This window comes from Sander vitreus, chromosome 21 (genome assembly GCF_031162955.1).
Source record: "Sander vitreus isolate 19-12246 chromosome 21, sanVit1, whole genome shotgun sequence".
NCBI classification, from domain to species: domain Eukaryota; kingdom Metazoa; phylum Chordata; class Actinopteri; order Perciformes; family Percidae; genus Sander; species Sander vitreus.
The window spans coordinates 10497840-10525595 of NC_135875.1; the positions used below are offsets into that span (position 1 = coordinate 10497840).

The window sequence follows — 27756 nt, forward strand, 5'->3', positions numbered from 1 at the left end:
TGTGGAACCACTTGTCAGCAATGTGTAGCCTACTCGCTTTAAAAAAAAAATCCCCTCAAATCAAAAATAATGACCACACAATACGAGAGCCGCTTGGTGGTAGCACAGTCGGAGCGGGTCGCTCCAGCAGATCCAGTGTAGGCAGATGGCTGCTGGCTGAGCGACACTCCGGCTCCACTCCCGGCTCTCTGCTGATGGCTTCTCCGCGTCAAAATCCGCGACACATTTTGTCAGCAGCCACCGAGCATGGGTCCCTTTGGTAATAGAATAGCCAATGTAATTTGACACTTCAACTTACTGCGCTCTCTCCGAGTCTATTCAGTTACTCACCCACTGACGTTGAGCCCATTCTCAGTGGCCGTGAGGGGGGAAGATATTTAAAAACAAGAGCCGAAAATTACCGAGGACTTTCTTCGCTTAATAACCCGGTGAGTAACTGCAAACTTAACGTTGCTTGTTCCCGGTGTCGCGCTGCGAGGCTCTTGTCTCGGGAAGGTTTTGTTTCCACTTTGGCTCAGATTGTTTCTCAACAATAGAGTGACCACTTGAACTGGCACTGAGGAGCACGTCGGAGCCTGTAATAATAAACCGCATCTTTTGATTTACTATCACGCTGCTCTGTGCCGTCGGGATTGAACCGGGCTGTTAAGCAGGTTGTGCATTTCGTTTGTAACAGATGCCGCGTTGATCTCCAAAGCGTTGGGGCTTGGAGGCTACATTGTAGCAGTCTGTATGCATTTTGCTTGCAGAATGAATCATGCCACGGTGCGTGTGTCTGTGTGCCTGCGTGCGTGCGTGCGTGCGTGTGTGTGTGTGTGTGTGGTAGAGGTAGCCCTTGCTTTTTACCTTTTGGCTTCTGATGTGCACAAAGCACATGGTTTGTCTAATGTGGGTTTATCGGTGCTACATGCAGGCTGCAGAATGACTGGACATGGCAAGACAGCGGTCACTACACTGTTGTGCGGATTATTCATTAAATGGCATGTCAAATGTTTATTTCTGAAGTTTCTTAACATCAGCACACGTGTATAGGCTACTATTAAATATCAGTATATTTATGTCACAGCCTAGAGTTAACTGGCTGCTGTAGCTTCACAAGGGTTTAACAAGTTGACTCCCCAAATTCTTGCTGTCTGAACATGGAACCAGATTGAGGGGGCCTCTCATATAGACCTGGGCTCATTTTCACTTGCTGTACATCTGTCCAGAAAACAAAAAGCATGGCCAAGTGGAAAAAGTAAGCTAGACCCTGCTCCCTGATCTGCCTCCTAGCCACTGTCAGTGAAAGAGAGGGAGAGGGATTCTCTCATATATACACATGCACTGTATTTATGCTTCTGGAAATCCCAATGTGGGAGCATCAAGCGAGCAAGCAAACACACACATGCAGATGTTTCTCGTCTTTTTCTGGTGAGATGTCCAGGAGAGCTCTTCCTGTTTTTGTTATGTTGCTGAAAAGTTCATTCTCCTCGTGTCTGCTTTTAGCTGCTGCAGCATCCAAATTTGTCCCGCGCAGCAGACAGTTTGGACCCAGCTGCTGAGGGTTGTGTAAAACTTCTGTGGTGACACCAGTTATTTAGCAGCCTCAGTTGCTTGTTTATATTTCATGTCATGTAATCTGAGGGTCTTGTTGGGTTTAATAGCTGCTGCCGGCAGCTATTCAACCTGACTTCAAGCTTCTACACTTAGCTGGTTTGAAAACTTTCAGATACAGTGTCAAGATGATGATGATGATGTCAAACTTGGACTTGCACCTGGTCCTTTGATTGCTCTTTACTCAAACCCCTGCCCGGGCCACCTTTCAGCTCATTTACAAGCACTCGATGCCACGTGTGATTAAACGCTGATTGAGCTCTTCTTGTGCGGGGAAACTTCAAACTTTCCGTGGCTTCCTTCATAGATTATGGTGGTGTCAGACAGAGGAGGAGGTTTTCTGTCCTCTCTCCTCCCTCCCAGTCACCTCACCTCTGTGGGGCCCCCAGGTTGGGCTTCTGAATAACCATGGGGCAGACCCCACCAGGCTGACCTTCTTCTATTCAAGTTGAGGATGTTGAAACACCAGCCGTCAAACAAAAGCCACATTGAAACAGAGTACTGCAACCCAGCACGTGTGTCTGGGCGCTGAAGTAGACCATTTATTAACTCTGAGTTTCCTCCTGACCAGTGAGAGGTGTCAGCACACAGAGAGGCAGAACAAAAAACTGTAAAAGGACGTTGAGCTGCTTCTGACACAGATTAGGGAACCTAAAAATAGATACAAAAAAACAAAGCTTTACTTTTTTTTTATTTTTAAATCAAATTGCATATATCTCTTAAAACACTGGAGCAAATCTCTTTCTGTCTGGACTGCAGCCAGCCTGAGGTTTGTGTGTGGCACTGTGGATTGACAATGGCAACACGTTTTCAGTGCAGGGTTGGAGGTTTTGCTCTCGCCTTTCCACCCACCTGACAAGGTAAGAGCAAAAGTGGAAGTGGAGTAAAGGCGGAAGCTGGAAATGGCTGTGCCACATGGGAAATTATTCAACACTCCGATCAGAGAGGACACACAAGAGTTCTGATTACCTCCAGCAGTATGCCGGCCAGCCTGTGAGGAGAGCGGTGTGTCTCAACTGGCCACACTCACCTTCTGAAATATTATCTGTACACTGCAGCCAATGCTCCTTTTGTCTTGAAAATATTCTTGAAACACAACACAGTGTGCCGTGTCATTTGACACCCAAACAGTAATGAGATAAATACTGCTTTGTCAAACATTTTATTCCAGTTTCTGCATCAAACCCTCTCCCAATGGTTAGCAGCCTTTAACCAACAATGTGTGCTTAAGTAGCTGGTAAACAGGGCTGTTAGATGTGTATAGTGTCATAATGTTATTGATTCTTCTTGGGAATTCCTCTTGCGGCGAGCATCTCCTGCGTGTGGACAGCTCTCTTAAGCTGTAACAGGAAAAATGGCGAGCGAGTAAGTGGCCGACTGCTCTTCATCCGCGTCAGAGCCTGTGGGAGGTTTGTGTTGGTTTTGCTCAAGGTCCTTTTTGTGTTGTCTTTGCTCAAGAGAATAAACTCCTGGGATGAATCACTGTGCTGGTATGGCTATTTTCAATGAGTGAGGAGAGAACAGGGCAAGCGTGGCGCTGGCTGAACAGAAAGTGTGTCAGTGGGTGGTTGTAGTAGCTTAATCATTAGGTTTAGTTTGGTGTCAAAAGCAGCACTTGGGTCTTAATAATCCTATAAATATGTTACCTGAGAGGGATCACAACACTGTAAAGGGTTATTTTGACAATATCGGGCAGTGAGATTGTTTTGGATAAATAGTGTTGGAAAGTAACTAAGCAAGCTCCACCACATTTCAGAGGGAAATATTGTGGTTTTGGACATTTGTTTTAGATCTATAGTTACTAGTTACTTTGTGGATAAAGATTTAACATGCAAAACTGGTGATCATTTGAAATATGTTGCATTTTTATAGATTAAACCTAGTGTTTCCCAACCCTTTTGGCTTGTGATCCTCCGTACGAGAACCAAAAATGTATCACTTGTGAAGATACTATGTTACAGAAAACGTTGTTAATAAAGAGGATACGAGTGATCGACAGTGTGCAGGATTTTTGGGGGATTTGGGTATTTTCACAGTCAGTCCAAAAGACGTTCATGGAGTGCAAGAACGCTGTTTTGAGTGTCTCTGGCTTGTGAATCCTTTCAAATGATGCAACATGTATTTGCAACCCATTGTCACAAGTTGCAGGAGTTTCAAACCAAGAGTGGCTTCCCCCGCTAAATTCAGACTGTTGTCATTTGAGCATGACTATCCAATATCTATTAAAAAAACTGTCTGAATAAATATAACTTTTAACTTATACGTTTTTATTTCTTTCCTATCCCGTTATTCATGTTGAGACCCCTCAGATTTACACCCCTTGGAGGGTTCCTGACCCCCACGTTTAGAAACGACGGTTAAACTTCCCTTCAGTAAACAATATAAAGTAGTTTAAATGATCTTCACTTTGAGCAGTTAGAGCATTCAAATGTTGTACCTAAGTAGGATTTGCTGCTAACACGTCTGTAATTTTACCTGTAATGTAGTATTTTTACACTGTGGTATTGCCAGTTGTATTCCAGTAAGGTAACTGAATACTTTGTCCACCACTCAGAATAACAAAATAAGCATTCCGTTCACATCACAACACCGTATTCTTCCCACAAGTGGTATTCTGCATTCCTCATGTGTGTGTTTGTGATGATTTGTGACGCTCCACCTCGGTGACACAGAGCTGCAGTAACGTGTACTGTGCATGCTCTCCACTGAGGGGTTTTATGATAGAGAGAATGGCCAGACTGTACCTGTCAGCTTGACTGTTGACTGTTAATATGAAGCTTCTATTTTCAAAACACAGCTCAGGGAAAGGGAATCTGTTTGTGTGTGTGTGTGTGTGTGTGTGTGTGTGTGTGTGTGTGTGTGTGTGTGTGTGTGTGTGTGTGTGTGTGTGTGTGTGTGTTTGTGTGTGTCACAGAGTGAGGGGAGGGATGGGAGAGGTGCTGGGAGTGACGCCAGACCACACATCATTTAATCATGTTAGTGTGCAACACTTTGTGCATATTTTCGGTTGCATTGGTGATAGGAGTTGTTATTGTACAAACTGTACGCACAGAGAGCGGGGCTTGACAGAAGGGATGACAGTTTGATGGAGAGAAGAAATATAACCCTTATTTTAGGTTTTGAGATTTGTTAAATTGTAGCTTAATGTCATCTTTATGACCAAAATATGGTAATAAAAGTCAGATTTCTGCAGCTGCTGCAGCTTGTGAAATGTGTTAAGAAATATGAAGCAACAACATTTAAGACCACTTAAAAGTTGAGCCTGTGGAAGGATGACCATTGTGCATATTAGCATTGGATTTGAACGTGTCCTTCTGGCTTAATCCCACTGTTGACTCGTCTGCTAAGTACTGAGTGTGTTATTTTTGCTCTTTTTAGCGAGCCCCTCTCTGCATAATCTCACTTAATCTAATCTATCCCCCTTAATAATAGACTGGGAACGATGTGACTTCATAGAAAAAGCTTTAGTGTAGATCCATACCAAACAGACTTGTGTGTCGGCTACTTCCCCAACCCCTCTAGCAAAGCTCTTGTGAAAATGCAAGTGACCTCTGCGCCCCTTGTTAGTCTGAACAATAGGCCTGCCTCCTCTGATAGCTGCAGCCATGCTGGAGGGGAAGTTAGCCAGAACAGAAAACTCACATCGTGATTAATAGGTCTAAATACTGTATTTTTGGCTTGATCCCACGCCTGCTTGGTACACCAGGAAAATCCCCTCTTTATTTGAAATATCAATTATGTGCAGGGTTTAGGGCTGTAGCTAACGATCAACCGTTTTGTCTGTAAAATGTCGAAAAATGCCCGTTATGATTTCCCACATCCCAAAGTGACATCTTGAAATGTCTTGTTTTGTCTCACCAACAGTACAAAACCCAAATATATTCAGCTTACTATCATGTACGACAAAGAAAAGCTTTAAATATTTACATTGCGGACGCTTGAACCAGCAAATGTTGACATTTTTCCCTAAAAAAAGACTTAAACAATTTCTCAATTATCACATGCCGATTCACTTTCTGTCAGTCGGCCAATGAACTAATTGATTAATGGTTGCAGCTCTAGCAGGATTTGTTGTTTATGCTCAAAGTGACTGACAGAGTTCTGGAAGATATGAATGGATGAATGTGGATGAGCTGTTCAATTAACAGTCTCTAGTTCCAGCTTCAAAAATATGAGGATTTGCTGCTTTTCTTTGTTATTTCACTATGAATTGAATGCCATTGGGTTTTAGACTCTTGATAAATGTTGATAAAACAAGTAAATTGAAGACATCACTGTGTGCTCTGAGACACCCTGTGAATGTTTTAGACTTAACAATTAATTGAGCAAAGTAACTGATAATGAAAACAAACAAGTTTAAGCCCTAGTCTAAACTATATGCAGAATTGTTGTGGATTGAAGTTATTTGTGCTCAGGTTTCCTGAAGATCTGGATGGGATGGCATTTAAGTTAAATAAGAAATTAAAATGCAATTCAAATACAAAAATACTTTTTTCACGTTTGTTGCTGTGAGCAGGGTTTGGGAGTTAAACAGGTGAGTTAGACAGCGACATGATAGTTGTGAGAAAAAAAAAACCTAGATTCAATCTGGGAGTCTTAACCCGCGATGGATATAATTGGAGCTTTTGAGGCCCCCAGCAGGCGCAGACTCATGCATGTTGAATGTGACATGCTGTGAAAAACATAAGCAGATGATGTCACAGCGCAGCACAGCAGTGTTAAGTGTAAATGAAAGGCTCTGAATCATGAATAACATCCGGCTTCTCCAAAGTCTCAGCTTCTATAAATTAAACAAGGTCCAACCCAGGGACCTTGAAGGATTGTCAAGTCTTGCAGCATGGGATAGTGTTGCATGGCAGACATGTTTGCCCTCTTCAAATTTCAGCATATAGACAGAGAAACTAGCAGCTGCTCTGGAAATGTGAAAACATCTCAAGAGGTGTAATCTCACTATTAAAAAGGGCGCTGGAAAGACTGGGGGGGGCATCACAACGTCTAGTATGCGCTCCAGAGGTTGTTTTTTTTAGGAGAGAGATCCACACCTCTGATGAGTAATGAAGGTGATTCTGAGCAAGTGTTGGAATTACATTCAACAGAGCCCGCGGGGGTCCATATCTCATTGTTCTCTGACAGGGAAAATTAACTGGGATTTACTAATACACAGGGAATGCCACCCCCCTCCCCCCATTTTCTCTCACTCTCAAAGAAAAGGTCTTTGGGTAATCTCTTTCCCCAGCAACATACCTCCCCTACCCCCTCCACTCCACCCCCCAAACACAAATGTCAAATGCTTTCAAGTTTGCTATCAAGATGTAAAACACAAGTAGATAAAATCCCGACATGTTGCACGTTTCCCGTTCGCCTGTTGCCTTATGTCGACACACAGGATTCTGTTTAAATATTGATTTGCATTTCACCTGTGTTTTTTTTTTTTTTTGCATAGTCACTGTGACTAAAACCTGAGATGACTCATAGCTTCATAGCTTTTATCTCACAGGTTTTAATTGTAAATGATTTTAACATAATTTTGAAATTGATTTTGTTCACTAAGTTCTTTTTACAGCACTTCAAAACTTGGTATGTGTTATCACTAGTTATGATTTAACAGTTAGACACCCCAAAAGTCATAAATCTGCTCCTTAAATGTGAGGATTTGCTGCTTTTCTCTGTTTTATATCGCTGAACATTGAGTATCTTTTTGCTTTAGGACTGTTAGCTGAGTAAAAAAGCTCTTTGAAGACATCATCTTGGGCTCTGGGATTCACTGATGGGCATTTTATCACTATATTCTGCCCTGCGTCAATTAATAGACTTCAATAGAAGAAGCTGCTATATTGTTGAATTCTGATTGGGTTAAGGATTAAGGTTTTTTTTTATTTTTGCCATTTGCTCAAGTACAATGTACAGGCGCATTGGAATACTTGTGCGGATCGGTCAGTAAAAAAACCCACTCATAATAAAAATTTAAAAAAAGACAGCAGATAAAAAAGTCCACATACTAATAAATAACAGTAAGTACGTGGAAATACTTCAAATAACCAGTAGTTCAAACTTTTGTGTTGCTAAGAGAAAGAACCTGATTTATAACATTGGTTTTCAGAGCTCTTTGTGTACAACTGTGGCCAAGTAAACTACAACAGAGAAAAGTGTGACCTCATAACTCAAAGTCAGGTTTGGTCCCCTCTCTGATAAATACAAACGTAAGTGTGTGATACAAACTCTCTTTATAACAGCAGAAATTGTTCATTAGGAAAAGCTACGGGATCCTTTTATTTGTACAGTAGCTGTGTGAGAATTACAGCAAATAATGATTGTCATAATCTATCAACAATCTTTGGATTATTTGTTTAGTATTTTGCCCATAAAATATTGGAAAAATTGCCTTCACAAGTTCCCAGAGCCCAATGTGACAGCATATGTTTACTGAAGTTCAGATTCATGAATTTTCTCTCCTGCTCAAACAAAACAGTCTAACTGATGATGAAGCGCAGACAGCAGTAACACCACACCCACAGCCTGTGTGTCAGCTTACACTGCACCTTCAGTCTAACACAGTGTCTGTGTGCGGTCAGTTACCCAGGTGCAAGCCATGCATCACAGACCGGAGCTGATACACTAACGTGACAGCTGTGGGCAGTAAAAGAAGACCATGACAGGAGTCTCAGCACTGGATGGGATGGCATACATTAACCCTTTAGCATCCGATTGATGCATTGTGGGTCAAAACTCACCACCCTTTCTGTTCTGCGTCTTACTCTTTCCAGTGACAGCAGTATTTCTGTTCAACCTGTTCTCACTACCAACTCGTAAAATACTGACGCTTGGTCAATGGCTCTCAGCGTCGCAAACTACACAAAAATCTGAATCGACAGAGTACCCCCGCAGACCCGTCTGCGTCGCCCCGAACCCCCCTCCGAGCCCTCCACCGTAGCTCGATGTGCACCTCCAAAAATGTGTAACTTTGCGTTGAGGCGACGCAGACCGCAAGGACTGTGATTGGTCTACTCGTCCTGTGTGTTGATAGTCTGTGTTTCAAACAGCCTACTTTGGGGAGTAGCAACATGCTAGTTCACTGACATAAGCTTTGCAAATAAACTCAGACATATTTTGGTTACAATGACGGGGTTATCTGTTTGTAAAGTGTCTATATGTCAGTAACGTTTTGAAATTAGCACTTCACCAGCAAGCAGTACTTTGTGGGCAGTTGTGCTAAAGATTGCTTGAAAACATAACATAAACTGGCTGGCAGACACCTCGCAAAAGCCACACACCCCCTAGCGTTATAGCGGTGAAATGCACCGCGATGCAAAGCAACCCCAACGCAGAAATCTGAAAGGGTCACGACGCCGTAGGAGCGACAGCGTAGCTACGGCGTGGAGTTGACGCAGAAGTATAAAACAGCCTTCAGCGTCTGTATGGAACGCACCGGGCATAGCAGCAGCTTGACGGCCGCGCTGTAAGATGACGTAGTGTTAAGAGAAAATGGTAGCAAGTAGTATGAAAGACCGAAAATCCACGCAAGGAGGTTGGTTGGGCTGGTGGATAGGTCAAACAACACAGGACTCTCACCCTGGAGAGCGGGGTTCATGTCCTGTTCTTGTCCCGTGTGTCACTGAAATGTACATTTTGCAACCCCACCCACAATCTTTTCCTAAACCTAACTGTCCTTTCTTGTGCCGCATGTCAGTTAAACGTTTGTCCGAACCCAGTGCGTCAAAAAGTAATGCTAAGAGTCCCGTCCAAGCGTGTCTATATATGACGCTAGAGGAGACTTTTTGTGTCAATAACAAACGCCAAAGGCACCTGACCAAGAGTCGCTTTTCGACACGTCGGGAGTGAGAATGTGTTGTTCTGTTATCTATCGTGGATACACGTCCATAGATCTGCCTTGAATTTTTGTTGTTGATTTTACCTTATTTGTATGTGTTTGTTATGTTTTGTAATCAGCATTGGTTAATTGGGTTTGGAGCACTTTAGCCTCCATGTTTTTATGGATGAATAAATTGAACCTTGCAACTTGATCCTTAAATTTAGACCCCTTCTTCAGTGTCAAAGTAACACAGGTGATTGTTGTCTGCATGCATTTGTGTATCGGCACAGTGTGTAAAATGATGGCTAGTGGCCAAATGCGATGCCGTCCCAGTGGTGATTTTAAATAACTCCTCTGTAAACACGTCCTGTCTGTTTCATTATGTTCCCTCGTCCGGTGGCTGGCGGGCCGTCCCATCTTTAGCGGTGACTTCGGGGAAATGAACAGAGGCGAGACAATGTTTCACACACTAATAGTAATCACACATATCATAATGACTACTAGTGCTGCTGATTAATTCAAAGTAATTGGGAAGTGTTGTCCGAATGTAAACACACAGCGAGATACACATGCATACACACTTCACACTCCTATTTATACATGCAGATTGCATAAGCTCTTTTCAACAACAGGGCATTCTCACTTTGTCAGTATCAAACAGAGAGAAGCTGCCACTGACCAGATTATTTTTACACACACATATATTGCACCCCTACTTCTTCTTGGAAAACGGTGTGTGGCCCAACGGGTCCAACGGCTTACAAAAATGTTGACGGCGGATGCTATTTTTGACCATCTGCTCTAAAAGGAGGGCATGTTTGAGTCACACACGCTGTGGTGTAACGCTGCGCCCGTGATGTGCCTGGCATAGAGAGAGAGAGAGAGAGAGAGAGAGCTCACACGAGGGCCCAGCATCCTTCATGTCACCATGGACATACACAATGCGTGGCTGGTTTCACTAATGTGTGTTACATTAGCGTGATGGAGGTGAAGGGTGTGTGTGAGGGAAGGGAGGGGTTAATCCTCCTCATCTTGGACAAAGAACAAGAGAAGATATCCTTGTGCTTGACTTATGGTGTAAACATCGTCAGTGAGATGAAATAGTCCGAGGTCAGAAATGTCTCAACAAAAGTGTGTGTGTGTGTGTGTGTGTGTGTGTGTGTGTGTGTGTGTGTGTGTGTGTGTGCGAGAGGTAGGAATGTGAAACCTAATCTGGACTGGCCGGAGGAGGGGTTGAGCCCACTGGGTTTCTTTGGAGAATGTGTGGCCACTTCTCACAGAGTTTACGATTATTGTTTTTTTGGGCAAAGAAATCTGCCTGCTTGGTGACTTTGTAAACTACTTTCATATTGCCACTTTCCTTTGCATAATTTTGACTTTTTATGCTTCTTCAACTGCAGATAATCTTCTTATCAAGTCACTTTTGTCTGCCTTTAAAGTCCTTTGTGCAAAGATCCGCCAGTGCTGTAATATGATTTCAAATACACTTATAGTATTTTCATTCAGAATTCTAAAAAAAAAAGTTTGATTTTACTACATTCAAGTGCAGCAACCCGTTTTATTCATTCTTTTGTCAAGATACAAACACTCACAATGATATTTTGAAGAGAAATTAAGATAGACAAAGACTTCACTGGCAGATTTGTTTGACTTGCTTTAAGTGTCATTCAGTTGCAGGACTCGGATTGATTTGATGTTTTTGATCTAGGTTTTCTTGTTTTCTAATATTCTAAAGATAGGCCACAACTAATACTTTTTCTTTATTGATTAATCTGGACATTTTTATCTTGATTGTCATGTTAGAAAATAGTGAAAAATATCCATCTCACAGTCCAAAGTGACATCTTTAAATGTCTTGTTCTGTCTGTCCATAATGATATTTAATTTGCTATCACAGAGAACCAAAAACAACTAGCAAATGTTCACATTTGAGAAGCTGGAACCAGTTAACTTTTGGAACTTTTGCACAGAAAAAAACGTTAAATACAACAGTAGCAGATGTTTTTGTTGTTGTTGATAATTGTTTCAGCCCTATTTTAAAACATCCATCCTTAAAATGGACTCTCCAATTAGATGCAGATGTTTCTTTAAGAAAGCTATCAATACCTTGCTACTGATACATCCATGATACTTGACTGTGGTTTTGTTGTTGTTATTTTTATGGCATCAGCTAGTTTTCAGGAGCAAATTGAAAAAGAAAATCACTCGAGGCTGCGTATAATGCATCCTCTTTGCGTGGCGTCGGCAGACTCTTCCTTTGGAGGACGGAGATGGAGAAGATCATGTGAGCTGTAATTATATTTACGCTGGGTCCCATTCTATCTGTCACAGTAAATGTTGCCTGACTTCCCATATTGTAAATCATTAGAGCGGATTAAATGCTGGTTATAAACTCAAAAGGCCGGAGAAGGGCTCCTTCTTTGTCCCTGTGATCGCTGTATTTGTTTGTTTTTGACAAGCTAGTTGAGATATTAGCCGTACAGTGTTTCCTGGATGTTTTCAATACATTTTAATTGGGAGGAGAATGGGTAATGTCACCGGCGATTGCTTTGAAGAAAAAAAAAAAAAACTTTCAAAAGCGCAGGCAGCCTTCCAAGAGTGGAAGAATGCCTCTGAAAAGCCTCAGTGTTTCACAAGCCATCCTCCAGTTTTTGTTTTCATATTTGTCTGGGATCAAAGACAATGATGAGCAGCGACGGAAAGTTTGACTCTGTTTCTGGCAAGTGGCGTCTTTCAAACTGGTGCAGTAGAAAGAAAAATGGATTCATCTCAATCAGCTGCTCAATGCTGAAACAGGAGAGACGTTCTGGTGACTGATGAAAGAGTGATCACTTCTGCATGCTTCTCATACACAGATAACGACTGACTGTACATTTGCCTTTGGCAGCTGATATTATTCACATATATCCGAATGATTAGCTCAGTCCCTCATTCATTGGTGAGTGGCACGAATCGTTACTCACAAATCCCGAAAAAGATTAGTTAAGAATGAATGAACTTGACATGCCGCTCGCACTTCCACTGCTCTCACACAACAACACTATTGTAAGGCCTCATTTTACTCTCCCCCTTGTGACTTTTTTCGCCAGTTAAATCAACTTACGGCGCCGAGTTGTCATACATGTGTTCTGCCACCTTTGGCACAAAGACTGGGTTCATGTCTCAGCAGTTGCTTCATTTGTCTATGAAATTGCTTGTTTGGAGAAGCCCTGAATGTTGCATCCCTCGGTTTGTATGCGGATCACATCAACGCAAATAAAGCCTCAAACTATTTCCCTAATGTTCACTGCAGGAAAATCACATTTCAGCCTTATTTATGCTACTGTCTATACCTGAAGATATAATTTCATCCTTAATCTTTTATAGATGCTCTAACTTGCTATATATTATGGATTTTAGCGTGCCAGGAGTTCTAAGAGGGAAAGTATGAATTATTTGTGTCATTACTTTTGCTGCTGATAGGAAATGTTTTGCATAATAAACAGCCAAGACAACAAGTGAAAAATTAATGAGCAATATATAGTTTATGATGCATGTTTGCTGATGACTCAAAGAGACCACATAATTCTCTTTGAGATGATTGTCAACTATCAATTTTCATTGTGTCATTGTTCAGCTACTATTTGTTTTCATTAATCTCCACAGTTTGTATTGTCATGTTAATTCACTCCACAAGAGTCTCACTACCCTGTTAAAATTGAAGAACAATAAGGATGAAGGCGAGGCTCATATCAATGGAGTAGGATATTGGAGAGGAGTAGTCTACACTTTGCTGAACTCCCAAAGCTTCTTTTTTTTAATATTTAGCTCCTGTCAGTTAAAATCAAAAAAAGTTTCTCATTTTCTCTAAAGCTCAGAGAGAGGGGTGGGGGTTGGGGTGGGAACTGCTTCACGGGTGAAAGCCCTCGCACATGAATATTTAATGGTTGCATTTTAACCAGAGTCATAAAATCCAAGAGGATGTGGCTGAAAAGAAAAGAGCAGTGAGGAGTGTGCAAAGTAGGCTACATTGTTTCTTTATAGTCTGAGCTGAATGCCTGAAAGTCATGTAGCTCCTTTCTGGCTGCACAGTGAATCAAATATGTGCATTGTGTCAGGCTAATTTAAAGCCCGGGCCACGTTTAGCGATGTGTTGCAGCCTGTTTTTGCAGGGTAAGCAGCTTGTTCTACAGCAGGATGAAGAAATCTTGGACCTTAAGGGGCTACATTGAAAATGTTTCATTTTGACACTTACTCAATGCACTCAGGAAAATGGATTTGATACACTTAATCCATTTGGCCAGTTGACCAGATTCAGAGGCAACATCTATTCAGTCCACATCAATTTTAGCTTAATGGAGCTTGAGCCAAAAGAAAGGAGGATATGTGTGGATATTTAATATGCAACCTCTCCTCCTTCTTCTTCTAGTCTTGTCATGCATTTTTAAAATTCTGTTCAGCCCTCAGCTCAGCCAGACTCACAGCAGACAGACACTGAGCTGATTGTTAAGTTTGATAAAGCTCTCTATTTTTGCGTGGCAAGGTTATTTTTGTGTGTGTAAGCTTTACTTCACCGAGGTAATCATTTGTCATACCAATATTGAATGTAGTTAAATGGACTCATAAATTGCAATCACTTAACTCAGCCCAACTATTATGTTTAACATTGTTTTGCGCAAAAGGTCAGCCGGCAGTGGATCAGGTTCCAGCAACCCAGATAATTCAGCTGCCTTTTATGAGTCTTTTTAAGCTCCGGAAAAATCAGCTGCCAGCAAACTGACTGTACAGTATTTAACAGCAGTAGCACCGGATATGCAGCAGCTACTGTTTATGCTTTCTATCCTTAGATATCCTTAATGCAGTGTTTAAAATGTGTGTGTGGTCGGCAGCTTGCAGATAAACCACAGTGGATGCCCTTAAGGGAAACTAAATAGAAGGCTTTCCCCACTGAAAGGTCCAAAGTGCAGTTGTCCCCTCTGCACAGCAACAATGGAGCGGTTGTGCAAACGGAGTCATCAGCGGCGCTGGCAAGCTTGGCAAACCAGCTTATCAGGAGGCAGGGTGCACTGAGCGGGTGTGGGTGTGGGTGGTGGTAAGTGGAGGTTAGTGTAAGCGTGTGTGTGTGTGTGTGTGTGTGTGTGTGTGTGTGTGTGTGTGTGTGTGCAAGACTTTGTATGGCGTTGAGTGCTACACAACCTCTCAGTTCATTTGGAAGCTGTGTCCCTGCTAAGGCTGTGGAAAGAAACACAGCTGGGTAGTGCTCCGAGCATGACCCATTTGTGTTCACATTTTATTGACAGCTCATATTGTTTATATAAGAGTTTGCATATATGAGTTTGCATGTGTGTGTTTAGGTATGGGATCATGTGCTGCTAACCAACCCCATTAAAGGAAGACTCCACCAAAAGCTTTTCTTTGTGAGTATCAAATCAGGCTGAAATCAATATCACAATAATAAAAAATCATATTGTTTGTGAGGATTTGCTGCTTTTCTTTTCTTTTCTTTTTTTTATCTTTTACGTGATGTGTATCTTAGAAGGCATCACCTTGGGCTAATGGAATTGTGATGGGTATTTTAATTCTTTTTCTGATCTTCTATAGACCAAACTATTAATTAATTAATCAAGGAAATAATTGTTGCAGAACTAGTGAGAAGTTTCGAGTTATATTGTCAATTGGCATGTATGATGCACAACTTCAGTACTCTACCTGAACTAACAGTATACTCTATATTAATATTGAATTATCATCCAATCTTTTAGCTTAAAAAGTGGCCCAGAAAGCCTTGTAGCTTGCTCTTTTTCCAACGTCCTTGAAGGAAGGAAGTACAGAATTTACAAAGCCATCTTTCTGTGAGTATTTGACACTTAAAATATAGATTTTCAGCACAGTGTACCTTTAACCCCTCCACCTGTTATAATACTGAGCAGATGTTAAATGGCTCTACCTGGACAGGTCCAGTGGATAAGCCTAAGCGATAAATATCGAAGTGTCAATTAGAGATGTTCCGATACCGATACTGGTATCGGCTCTGGTTTCGGTATTGGGAAGTACTGGAGTTAATGCACCGATCCGATACCACGTAATAAAGCCCTAAAGAAAATCTACGTTAAAGTAGTTTATTCATGTTCTTTTTCCGTTATAACTGACAAACTGCAGAATAGAAGAAAGTTCTGTGGCATTCATTGTTCATGTTTCACAAAGAGTTTAACCTGAGCCAGACTGACAACAAATATAGAAATAATATCACATCCATACAGGATAGTAGTATACAGTTGTTAAAACATAATAAAATATATGACACACTGGTATCGGATCGGTACTCGGCATCGGCCGATACGCAAGTTCAGGTATCGGAATCGGTATCGGGAAGCAAAAAATGGTATCGGACCATCTCTAGTGTCAATATTTACATTACTTTTCTTGTCAGGGTAATACATTTACTACTGTCTCCCTTTTTTGTCCGTAAAAAAAACTGCCTAAGGAAAACCAAATGAATGCTCGCTCGTCTCTCAGACTCTGATTTTTAGCAGTGCAGTTTGTTGGTGGCAGATATATTTTCCTTCTCAGAGCTGTTTGAGGTGTTGGAGGAATGCGTTGTGTGCTCAGAGAGTTTACTCACTTGCAAGATAGTCTGTAGTGCTTTCACTGCATTTCCTTTGGGACACAACACTTGGAGAAAAAAAAAGGAAGTCTCAAGGTGCCTGTGTTAGGCTTTAGATGTGACTCTGGGTTGGTAAATATTTAGAGAGCAAGCATTTTGATACCAGCAGGGATTATCGTTGAGGGAAACATGTTTTTCTAAGAATGTAAATGTCAGCATATTGCAAGGCATGATGCCACATATTTTTTATTTTAATGCCATTCTCCAAAAAACAGCAGTTTAGCAACTCAAATCCCATAGAGGAAATCTGATTGTTTTCCCGCGTCCGGCTTATTTTGATGTAGCTCGCCCACTGAAGCTCATTTTCTTTGTTCAAAAACCATCCAATTCATCAGTGGGGATTGTTGCCGCCCACAAACGGCCTACATATTTGTTCCCCTGCTTCACCTTGTTGGCTTTTTAGAGGGAAGGTGCCAAAGGTCTGTGTTAAACATGTCAAGTGCTATCTGCCTTATTTACTTGGTCACTGAATATTCATGGGCCTTGATACTGGTGTCAGCCTTCAGCCAGCCGTGCAGAGAACGCGCAGCAACCTCCACAGTCATCAAACAGGCCTGATCTGTCGACATGCAACTCCTTCCATCGACATGCAACTCCTTCCATCCTTCCCAGAGATCCTCTTTCACGTCACATTTATCTTTTGTTTTCTAATAAGGTGCTGATTTCGCCTGAAGCTGACAATCGTTTCCTGTTCCAATTTGTGTGGCATGCAAGGGAAGCCGTGCTGATTCTTGCTCGGAAGCGCTCGGGGACAAGTCAGTGAAGGCACCCCTGCGAAGAAGAGAAGGCGGAGGGAGAAGAGTGGGTATAACCCCGTGTTCTGCAGTCATGCCCATTTACTCCCCCTGACACCTCCGCGGACACGATCTGACCTCTGCAGGGATCTCGCTCCCTCTTCACTCTCACTCATGCGTTTCCTCTCTGCTACGAGGAAACCACACCAAATTCCTTGTACATTACATTACAAGAGCTTTCGGGAGGCCCTCGTCGCCGCTTGGCCTCGTCTAGACTGCCGTGACTGTTGTTTGGCAGCACGGCCGAGCTGCGGTGTGGGGTCAGGCTCACTTAGCATGGCTGCGGAGATTGCAGTGGTTGTCTCATTAAATATGTTTCCTGTGTTAACATGAAAAGCTCATTCTCTTTGTTGTTCCTTGGCTCAGATGAAAGACACCCTCTACAGCCTGTACTCTTTCAGAGCATGACAATGTCAGCATGGTTAATACTGTGAATTAATAATTTGCAGGGTGTTGCTATGAGATTTGGGCAGTGGTGGAAGAAGGGTTAAGGTCTTTTACTTAAGTAAAAGATGCAATACCACTGTTTTAAAGCCTAATCCACACAAGGCCTTTAAGGCGTGCATTCAAAACTGTAAGTCTAGTGGCTTATCTTTTCACTGCCTGATCTGGTCACCCTAATACCCTATAGTTACTGATTACTTTACAAATGTATATTTTACATACAAAACATATCAAGAGCTTGTAATATATGATCCTTTGTTACAGGCTACATTGAACCATCCCAACATTACATACTGTACAACCAGTTAAGTCATTTTTAATGCAAAGATGCCAAACTTTTCATGGTTCTAGCTCGTCAAATGTGAGGCTTTTCCTTAGTTATTTCCTTATTGCTTTTAAATGTTTTAATAATTTTAGGGATTTTTTTGTTGTTCTTTTTTTTAGTTTGTCCAATAGTTGGATATTGTAATATAATCGTGATATGACACAAGTGTGGTCTTTTCCTGGTTTTAAATTTTCTGAACTTACCAGACTTACTAGTGTTTTTATTATTTGCCTTTACCCACTTATTCATTGAATCCACTTTATTGGTGATTATTTATCAAAACTGTCAGAATATTTTGTGGAAGCACCAATAGTCAACCCTACAATATCGCCGCAATATCAACAACGATGTATTTGGTCAAAAATAACGTGATATTTGTTTTTAGTCCATATCGCTCTACTGGAAACTAGCATTGATTTCGGGACAGATATTTAGAAGTGATGTTCGGGTTCAGGTCGGGCTTGGTCACATCAGCGCGATAAGGCATTGAACATTTTAAATTTAAAAAGCTTATTATGTAGGTGTGCGCCTGTGTTTATGTGCTCTTGTTGCCCCGTGTGCGCTGATGCGCTCATCTGTTGGCATTTCCGAAGGCCTTCCTACAGATGCTTAATAAAAGCGGGCTGTCCACACAAACAAACGTATGTGTCATTAGCATGAGAAAAAAAACGAGATTTTAACTGTGTCAGGCTCGGGTCGGGCTTGGATATAAATATCTTAATGGCTGTAGGGCTCGGGCTGGGTTCGGTTACTGCTCTGTCGGACGTGGGCCGGGCTCGGACAGAAAAATGCGGCCCGATCCGCACTCTAGTGGCTACAAGCAACTTTCAGTTTGTGTTGAGTCTAGCAGCCCCTTTGGACAAATGTGGTAGTGTTTTTACCATACCTGCTATCAAAAAGAGGTTTTAGAGTTAGCGTTTCCGGAAGGTCATATTGTTGCGATGAATGTTTTGCTCTGACAGAAAATGATTCATTTACAATAAGAGAGTACGTTACAGATGCATCGTTGCATTTCAAGTGTTGCAAACAGTAACTTAGCCTACTTTGGATGTATCGTGAGCTAAACCATGTGTCACTGTGTCACGAGCCAAACCATTAGCAAGAGTTTGTTATAGCAACCAACGTAATAATAACTTAGATTTATATAGCACCTTTCATGAAACCCAAGAACGCACAGGGGGACAAAAAGAAAATAGGGCTAACACAAAGACGGACTGAAAAGAAATAAAAACAGGACGCTAAATGGAAGGGGGATGTCATTTCACGTAGGCTACTGATGTACAACCACGTCTCGCATTGTAAAGTTATTTAGTTAATGAAATATACATATTACATACCTGTGAGGAAGAGGGCCAATTCAGGATCGGTTTTCAATCATTTACAATCCCGTAACTGTCTCCAGCTGTTGAAAGTCTGTGATGGCCCTGCCCTAGTATCAATCATAACTACAACAGATAACTTCTAATCAAATTAAAATACAATTAGGCATTTCTAAAGAAATCACCTGCTACCTTTTACCTGGCTGGATACTCAAACACAAGCTTTTTCCGCTGTTACACGGAAATCTGTAACCCATCAGAATATGTTACTGTAGAGCCGGTCTGCCTGCCGTAAATCATGTTGTGACTTCGTGGGAAAAATCGGACTGGGGCAAAGGCATTAATAAAAGCTAGATAAAAATAGCGTTCTTTTCACTGTTAGTCTTGTTTGCTGTTCCAGGTCATATTCATGATCACAGATGGAAAACTAAACAGTTTCAGAAACATTTAAAAGTTCCTCGTAGCTATGTTAAGTAGTATATCTTGGAAATACTCAAGTAAAGTACCTTAAAACAGTACTTTAGTACAGTACTTGACTAGGCTAAATGTACTTAGTTACTTTCCAGCACTGGATGTGTGAGAGGAGGAGCAGAGAAAGCCTGAGTGTAGATTCTAAGTCCTGATACATGAGTGTTTGGCTGCAGTAGAGGGAATTTCTTCTCCTGTCATCTCCCAGTTGATTAGTATTGATTGGTTGGGCTGCATTGGCCTCTTGAATGGAAGTTGGATCAAATAATCCCTCATTCTTGTTTCCCAAATCCACTGTGAGGGCTTGAGAACGATTGCATCAGTGGCTTTCCGAACGTGCGGCAGCAAACTGAAACATTTCCTGCGGGGGTCCAAAAAAGACGGTTTTTCTAGTCTCTGTGTTTTACCTCTTAATGAGACTGGGAGAAAGTTGACCTACCGAGTAATTGTGACAAACATAGCCGAGGGGGAGCTGAGTGTTGCCCTGCCCCCTTTTCACTGTGGTGATTTAAAAAAAAAAGAAGAAAAAAAAAAACTCACTGCACCTGCGGTTTGTATAGAAATGAATCTTTTCCCAGACAAAACGAGGAATTGCAGCTTGGAAGGATCCCCCTGCGGTGCACGGATGACACGGTCTGCTGTGTTGCTGCCGCCGCTACTGGTTGGCTTTGGATGGGGGCAGCTTGAGTGTAATGATGAAATGGAAAAGTTCCAGGGCAGTGAACACTTGCACGCATAAGGTAATTGGAGATTGCCACCAAAGAACTGCTTTCAATTCTGCTCCACAGATAGACAGACCACAAAGTTTGATTATGTTTGCTGTTAACCAAACGCCTGCTGTAGTCGAGCAAAATGGGATCCTGTTCTGTTCAGACAGGGTGCAAGATGGGAAGGTGAGAAGGCAGCGACTTGGGCTGTTTTTTATTTTAAAAGTAGCATCAACATTATTATTTCAGTTTGATTCAATCTCAAGTTTTCACTGTTTAGGTGTTTTCAAAACACAAAGACATGCACAGGAGCCAGTACAAATGGGTTCTGACATCCTATTCTTAATTTATGAGACCTGAGTGTTGTTTATAAATGATTGACAGGTTACGGAATGCTTTGGATCCCCATGTTAGTGTAGTATTGTTGATCGCTTTGAGAGCAGGTGTTTGAGGCTCATGTTAGACTTATTTAATTAAAGAAAGAAATTGGTGGTTCTTTAGCCACTTCAAGCCTGATTTGACACTGGAGGATCGTAGTGTGTTCAATGGAAAGCAGATGAATGATTGATAAGAGAAGCAAAGCTGCTTCAAGTCCTGCTCCGAGGACATTAATAATGAAGGACACTTTGAGCGCCTCAGATTTCATAACCTCCTGGATTTAGCACTACCATTTTTTTTTTTTTTTTTTATTATTTTCAAGTATTATTTTTATTATATATTTCTTTTGTTAATTTTTGATTTTAATATTTTAATGTTTAAATTCTGTTTACATTTTATTTTTATCATTTCTATTTTATTATACTGTAAATAAATCCACTGAATGGTTGGTATTCAGCAAGCAATGACATTATTTACACAATATTGTACACAGTCTGCACCAGGGGTCTCACACTACTCGCTCAGGGGCCAGATATGGCCTGCGAGGCACTTTCATAAGGTCCCCACAAGTTTGCAACTTTTTGTTAAATCTGGCCCGCAAATTATGTTACGCGAATTTTTCCTATTTGGATTTTCTCCCTATACGATTATTTTAGTTAGTTGTTAAAATGTATTGTTAAAATAACACTGGCTCCCAGGTAATTTGAGTTTGAGACCCATACACTACATAATTAAGTTTCATCACCCTGTTTTTATTTATTTCTATTTGTGCAGGTTTATCTCGATGCGCCCAACTACCCACCTTTATTCACATTTTCTTTTGCCAATTTTCTGGAAAGTCAGTTATATTTTGCATTAGATTTGGATGGAAACTATTCATACCTTCCGGTTAAGATTTATTTAGCTCATGCTCAATTGTTCAGCAGAGACAAGCTCATTTTGCTCCACTAGCTTGGTGGTGCTCAAAGTTTGACTGTTCACTTTTGAGTTATGAGTGCCAGAGGTGCCAAAACACATAAAAGTTGTTGGAAGAGGAAAAAGGAAGATGAGGATATGTTTTTGGCAGTGCTGTTGCTCTGTGAAGCTGCCTCTCCTGTCTGCAGTGTAGATCCTGCTGCTCTGTGTGTGTCTGTCAGGCTCCATGTCATCCTGCCATTGTTCAGGCCAGAAATCAGCACAGAGTCCCATTGTTCTACACACAAATCTGCAGCTACAGGCTGTTCTGCCCAGTATCTCTGCACTCTGTCATGTTTGTAAAATAGAGTGTCATTTCAGCTACGATAAGAGGTTGCCACAGGTTCTGCTACCTCTACTGTTTGTGGTTTGGACGTTACAACAACATCCTTCAAACTTGCCATAATTAGTTAACACTTAATCTTATTTGGACTTCAAGTGCCGACGATTTGCCTGAGCATTGCAGAAGCGTCTCCTCTCCCTTCATAAATCCTAACTGGCTTTTGACAGCAAAGGAAGATATGCCTCAAAGTGGATCAAAGTAATTCCTCCCTCCCCCTGTCTAAACGCCGCAACATGTTGACATGGCCCCAGTCACAAGCTTGGTCGTTTGTGGAGGAGGAGAGTGACTGAGGATTGCTCCGGCTCGTGGGAAAGCATTCTGGCTGAAAAGACGTCCTGACATTTGTTTTCCAAACAGTGTTTGTGTGGCTTCATGTTATGGGGCAGTGAGGATCTTAGTGTGTTCAGAGGGTTTTATGTTGTACAATGGTGTTGATGCAGGCTGACTTCTCTTATGTGAGCTGATTGTATATGCTTCTTTCATGTGGTTTTACTTTGTGAGGTACCTAACTTAGGACATTCACTTTGCCGCCCTGTCTCTTCAGCCTGGCTGTGTGTCGCATTCAATGGCAACGCAGCACGGCTCCTCGACCAGCTACAGCAAGTACCCTTTAGTTCAGAGGGAAAAATCGTTTTTCTCAGTAAGATATATACTTCTTGGCCCTGGCAATATTCCCTCTTACAGTCATGAAGCGCTCTCGCATTGAAGCAAAATAAATGATTGCATTAAATCCTGCAGAGCTGTTCTTGATGCTACTAACTCTACAAGAAGAAAAGTGCAATGTAATACATACTGTATCTGTTGGGTGCCCTCTTGACTCCCAGTAGTAAAAAAGGACGAGTTATTTTTCTGTCCAAGGTTGTGGAAGTGAAAGGTCTGATAATTGACCCTGAAGATAATGTTATGTGAATGGCAGTTGGGCCACTTCTAAGGCTTGGATGGGCATGGAACTTTCCAATACAAAAGATGAAAAAACATCTAGTTTGTTTGATTTTTGACTGAAAAGTCAAAGGTACAGTACATAAAAACAACGACCAATAGTATTGTTAAATCATCCAGGACACTCTTGGAAGATCCTGGAATACGTTGGGTACTTGTTGGGCAGCAGTTTTTATGGCTAACGTGTTAGTAAACTTAGTTACACAGTCAGCAGATATGTTACTGTGCTGTATGTGGTATATTGGTAAGTATGAAATTTGGCTTATGTGTTTATTTTAGGTCTTTACATCCTCATAATTAAAGATAACTGCTATGAACGGCTTGAACGTGATCATCGTTTGATTGAATTCTTAATTTGTTCTTGATTGATGCCGAGTTTATAAGAACATATGGCTCTGGTGTCTGTAACGGCCTGCCGGGTTCTGATGTTTTGCTCCAATAAGCCGCCAGACATTTTTCAGCCAGCTTTGGTCTCGCTATGACACACGAAGAGACCACAGATGAGAATCACCTGTCTGTGGTGAGCTCTGGGAAGCAGAGCCCATCTCCTCTCAAGGCGGGTTGTCACCGTGGCTATTAAGACTAATAGCGGCAGCCTGTGATAAGCACAGTTAGCTGAATTCATGACCCGAGCGGCTGCAGCAGCGAGATCATTTCCACTTGTGTGTTTTTCTGCTGATGCGTTTAATTTTTATCCTGTCCGGTGCTGTGACACAAGAGGGAAACCAGAGAGTGCCAGAAATTGAGAGTAAAATAGAAAGGGAGTGATGGAGCCTTGGGTGAAATATTGATTGGTACAATCCATGGTGAAAGCACTGCAACAACAGAGGTACATTATATTCTCTCATATGACACAGATAAAATCCTCTCTGTGGTGTTGGTTGCATGAGACCCAAAACCATTTCTTTTTTGTCACTGATAGTTTCTTTTTGTAGGCCGATTGTCTTGTTCAAGGGAGATTGAATGAACAATGTCCTGGTTACCTCCGATAATTCACACACCTTGCTCTGAACACTTTGAACTACTTTCTACTGAAGAAATAGTTCCTAGTGGTCCTTTTTAACCAAATATTTCAGGGAGCTGAAGAGCTGCAGGAAACTTCCTGTTAGCATCTCAATAACCATAAAGATTATTTAAAAAAATGGTCCAGATGTCAAAAGGATGACAGCATGTTTGCACATGACAACATAACAATGATCAACTGTGATGTTTGATTGGATGTTGTGAAAGAGACCTGCAGAGGTGGAGGGACACTGAAAAAGCCAGACTGCCTGTCTCCAAATAGCAACGATATGCAGAGTGTATGGCTATTTATTTCTGAAATATTTAGCTAATGAAGCTGTTTTGTGTTGTTCGCTCATCTGCCCAAAATGCTCCCTGCAATAGAATTTTTTTTTTTGGTAATTTGTGTGAACTGGCCCTTTAAGGCAACATGATTAGATAAGGTGTTTATAACACAAGGCACTTCTTAACCTTTCCTTCTCCTCCCACGTTTTCTACAACCCTACCTCCCAGTTAAAAACAGCCAGATATGCATCGAGTATCAGATGCTTGCTTTCCTTTGAACCCCCCTCTTTGCCACCACATGGCCGGTATTAGCCGATTTCCTAGAGATCACTGGAGGATGCCGTGCTCCTCTTTCTCCCTCTCGTTTGCTCGGCGTAGAGCGGCCCGCATAATGCATTGTAATGGTTGACCATTATTTACGCAGGGGATAAACAAAGAGAAGCAAGGAATTGATGGAGTAATCCACTCTCGTAGTCATTAGGCATTGAGATGGAGGAGCTGGTGGGAGCAGCCTCCTCCTTATGCCTCTCGAGTCGAGCAGCTAATGGAAATGGGAGTCATTAAGACACCTTATACTCCGACGCACCCAAGATCATGAGCAATTGCTAATTGATTGTCGTTAGTGCTCTCGCAATGAGACGCTCTGCCTGTTTTCTCATTTGTTATGAACGGCTTTGTTTTCTTCCCCCGTCTCCTTCACTTCATTATTGATGTTGCTGTTTTTCTTTCTCTTCTCCCTTTTGCTTCGAGAGTCCTCTGCAACGGAGTCATCTTAGCACTGTTATACCTGGTTAGCTGCAACAATCACAATCATGAGGATTGCCACATGGGCAATTTAAAATCTGAAGTATTTCCTATAATTAGATGGTAGCAATGTTTTAAAAATCGATATACTAGACCTGCTAATGACACATACCATAGGCTAGTGTAAAAGGGCGGATGTAGAAAATGTGCTTGTGGCGGCATGGTCATGGTTGAATAGCAGGGAGAAGCAGGTCTCTTTGTGATGTTTTGCTTATTGGCTCTGGAAATTCCTTCCTCTTTCCTCTGGAACCAGCAGATTGTGTTCATCTCAGCCTTTAATCATTTTTTCCCTCCCAATAGTAACGCGATCTCTTTCCCCTCCCTGGATTCCTCTGTGTATGTGTCCGCTCCCCACCTTTCTTCCCTCGCATTGCTTTTTCTTTTTCCTTATTACGAGAAGGAGAAAGAAAAGATAAGGAAGGGAGATGAAGAAAGGGGCTGAAAATGCAAATACAGGACCGTTGTTCTTTCTTGTGACAGATCAGGCCTCATTACACCCACCTTTTCTTTGCAATTGGCTCATTTCTCTCTCTCTCTCTCTCTCTCTCTCTCTCTCTCTCTCTCTCTCTCACTTGTCTCCATTACATTATGAAGTCTTTCACCTCTCGTAAACCCTCCTCTGCTCCAGGGCCGGTGAAACGGTGAGAACAGCCTAGGTGACCAAAGAGGAATCTCTGGCTGCAGGGCACAGTATTTGCTTTGCAGATGAAGCAGGACAGAGTAAGGGAGGAAGGGGGCATCATTTTTGTGTCTGGTCAGACGATGCCGCATTTCTTTGCTTTATCGCTCTGCCAGCAGCCTACACCTCTATCTCTATCTCCCTTGTGGGAGTTGCTACCACCTTCTCGCTCTGATAGGAAAAGACTGGAAACAAAGGAATAAAAACACAGGCGCCCTCTTGGGCTGCCCTCTCCTTTGAAACAAGATATACTGAAGAGAGAGCAGGAGGAGGAGAAATAATATTGAAGCCATCAATTCATGCAAGACTCACATATGCATCAACTCACTCCTTTTGAAATAGAAAAAAACACAGGTATTTTCACACAACTTGGGTCTTATTTCTCCCCCCCCTCACCCTCAATAATTCTTAATTGAATGAAATAAAAGTCCTGTTTACAGACTGACTACATTATTCAACTTTGGCCCACTATACTTACAGTAGTTGTGCACTCACTGGCTGTCCTGTGTAATGAATGCGCTCACTTTCAGTTTTAGGGGTTTAGATATTCTGCTTAAACTGTTAGCTCGTCTGATCGTCTGACTGCTCATTTCTTGTCCTGTTGGACTTTGTTGTAGCAATTTCGCTACATTCCAAGATCATAGCAGTCATTTTGGTAAGTGTTATCAAAACTTCTGGAAACTACGAAATGGAAACCCAAGCGCTAACAAACCTTTAAATTAAAAACAAATGGGATCATTTCATTTTCACTTGATTAGGCGATCCACAATACAAACAACTGATGCTAGAGGGCACACACATTGGGAAGTTGTGCACAGCAGGAAGCAAATTACCTGCATTTGCATGAACAAGACACATAATTGGTAGTTGCTGTGATGCTGATCGGGTGGCACAAAACATGTATACGACTAAACTGTTTTGCACTGGAGTGTGTTTGCCTGTGTGTGCTGTATAGGTTATGTGTATGTGTATGTGAGGCTCGACATAATTACAGCGGCGGTGGTTAACAAGGCGCCAGCATTTGTGTTAATCAGTAGAGAGTGAAGACCGGGGAGCTAACTGAGCTGGTGTCTCATGCGCTCTAAATGTATCACGCTAAAAACCATTATCTCTAAACCTGTAATCATCACTACAGCATTTATTCACTGTAGAGTATACACTTGGTGTTCATGGCTTTGCCTCATAACTACATGTGACTGTCTATTGTAATCATTCCATATGTCCTCAGAGACCAGCAGCATGTGTGTTGGGAAATGTTAAATCCCTCCTCTGCTAACCTGGATTTACGGTACGTACAGTATATGCAGGCATTATAACCTTGCAGCTGTAAATTAGGATTAGGATAATACTCGATAAAGGGCTTTATGTTGGTTTGCAATAACCCGACTTCCCCAGTAACCAAAGCTGACATGATTTATTTAAAAACGGGTTACTCATGGGACATGTTAGTATTAGTAGTGCCACAAAACAGAATGATTTATTTTGTTAATTTGTGTAATTATTAGTCAAATGAGAGTATTTTTGATGTGACCCCAAAAAAAGCATGTTCTTCCTCCACCGCTGGCAATGCTACTAATTCCCAGCACACATTTTGACGTCCAGGCACAATTTTGTTGAACAGTTTTTGAGTTTTTAGGTTATATATAACTGCTATTTCGACAGTATTACAATGGCAATATTTACATGTGTAGTTACGACCTGCTTTACATTGAAATGTACAGTCAAATCGATTTATAGATTAACAGTAATCAAAACGTTCATGTATAGTGAAATTGTTAATAAGTTTCAGCCCGTCTATACAAAACATGGACTTTGACAGCTCTATGAGTTATTAACCTTTAGCCTTAATTCCAGTAAAATGACCCAATTTAATTGTTACATGACAGCTGCAGTAGTCAAATTATTAGTTTATATGTATTGTAAACACACTGGCTGTGAGGAGAGGGAGATGATTACCATTGTGTTTCTACACACTCCTGTTTTTATCTTCTTAAAATGAAAACCTGCTTCTCTGCAGAAAATCATTACAGACGTCACTCCTACATTTGCTGTTCCAGCGTTTCTCCTCTGGCTTCGAGTGTCTTTGCCGGGTGTCTTTTTGAAAAGCAGAGATGCGTATCTTGGTTGATCTTGCATGTCTTGAGCACATCAACAACAGGAAGGCAGCCGAAAGGAGGTGTTGTGATGTCTGTGCCAATGTAACGCCAAGTGGAAGTAGATCACTGTTGAGGGAGGTGAATGGAAGGTCAAAAGTTTCAGAGATGGGGTT

At 41.7% G+C, this 27756-nt stretch overlaps 1 protein-coding gene across 3 annotated transcripts in view; it reads left to right on the forward strand.

Moving 5' to 3' along the window:
- Positions 1-277: 277 nt before the first annotated feature.
- The window catches only part of LOC144536204 (zinc finger MIZ domain-containing protein 1-like), a 110719-nt gene continuing 83240 nt past the window's right edge, over positions 278-27756 (forward strand). For 2 of the 3 annotated variants that reach the window (XM_078279218.1, XM_078279219.1), the window contains exon 1: positions 278-428. The gene's annotated coding sequence lies outside the window, so the exon portion shown is untranslated. The remainder of the gene's footprint in view (positions 429-27756) is intronic. The other variant, XM_078279220.1, reaches the window with a different exon arrangement.